Raw genomic sequence first — 1,310 nt, 5'->3', positions numbered from 1 at the left:
AGACATTTGATTGGCTTCTCCCACACTTTATCAACTCTTTGAACTAAGTTATTGCTCTACTCTTGATGAAAATTTGAAAGGCCTTAGAGAATTCTTGAACAGCCCTGTGGTTTTGCAACAAAAAGGTGGTAGGACATGATTGTTGAGCAATGCTGATAACTGTTCATGGTTGATATGAAGAAGCATAAAAAGTGGTTCCACTGAGATTCGAACTCAGATCGCTGGATTCAAAAACCAGAGTGCTAGCCATTACGCCACGGAACCGTAAAAGATGAAGGTTTTGACTTGTTTTTTCCCCCCAAAAGATCTTTCACATTGACCATTAAGATTAATAATACCTGTTTGTGAGACTCATTTCTTTGTCTAAAGTCTATTTCCATATCCATTTTGGTGACAACAGACTGAAGTAACTTTTAAGGTCCCACCGAGATTTGAACTCAGATTGCTGGATTCAGAGTCCAGAGTGCTAACCATTACACCATGGAACCACTGCGCTAGGCAATAGTGATCATTGCAAAACTAGACTTCATCATAATTCTAGAACTGGTCCATTAAATTGGAACAATTCAGTGCAGATGTTCATCAGCTAAACCTTAAAGCTGAACCCCCCCGATAATTCTTTACGTTGGGAACTTTAATACCTCCAGAATTGTATAGGTCTTAAAAGGATACATTTTTTCTCAAATGAAACGTTAAAAATCTCTGGTGAACTGGTCCATGCCTTAAAAAGTATTGGATCAGTCATAGGTACATTTGGAAGAAATTAAAAACCGTGCCGAAATAGCTCAGTTGGGAGAGCGTCAGACTGAAGATCTGAAGGTCCTTGGTTCAATCCCTGGTTTCAGCAATTATGGTGTTTACTGCTTCACAACAAACACATGAGCTGTAGTTGGAAATATGAAGCATTTCATATGAACACTGTTTCTGACCTTTCACTGAACCACACATACACAATAAAGAAGTTTTACAGTATAGCAAACACCTTCCTCGTGCATTGAACAGCCATCAGACTGAACCTTCTTGGGTTCTTTTTGGACATTTTATACCTTGTATGTGTAATTGCGCCAATTATTCAGAGAACAGACAGCATTAATTTAATCTCTCAAGGAAGAAATCCTTTTGAATGATCTGTTCCAAGACTACCCCAGTGACCCAAAATGGAATAAGCGGGTAAAGAAAATAGATGGATGGATGGATGTTCCAAGACTTACAAGTTGCTGGGATTGGAATTGTCCTAAGACATTTGATTGGCTTATCCCACACTTTATCAACTCTTTGAACTAAGTTATTGCTCTCCTCTTGATGAAAAT

General features: G+C 38.5%; 2 non-coding genes across 2 annotated transcripts; one reads left to right on the top strand and one right to left on the bottom strand.

The window, feature by feature from the left end:
- Positions 1–416: 416 nt before the first annotated feature.
- Positions 417–488, bottom strand: trnaq-cug. The gene has a single exon. It is a non-coding gene; the product is annotated as a tRNA-Gln (tRNA).
- Positions 489–774: 286 nt separating this feature from the next.
- Positions 775–847, top strand: trnaf-gaa. The gene has a single exon. It is a non-coding gene; the product is annotated as a tRNA-Phe (tRNA).
- Positions 848–1,310: the final 463 nt, after the last annotated feature.

Source organism: Nematolebias whitei, unplaced genomic scaffold (assembly GCF_014905685.2).
Source record: "Nematolebias whitei isolate Nwh7 unplaced genomic scaffold, NemWhi1 Nwh_scaf_14751, whole genome shotgun sequence".
Classification (NCBI taxonomy): Eukaryota; Metazoa; Chordata; class Actinopteri; order Cyprinodontiformes; family Rivulidae; genus Nematolebias; species Nematolebias whitei.
The sequence above is the reverse complement of the archived record's forward strand: the minus strand, read 5'-3'. Positions and strand labels throughout refer to the sequence as shown.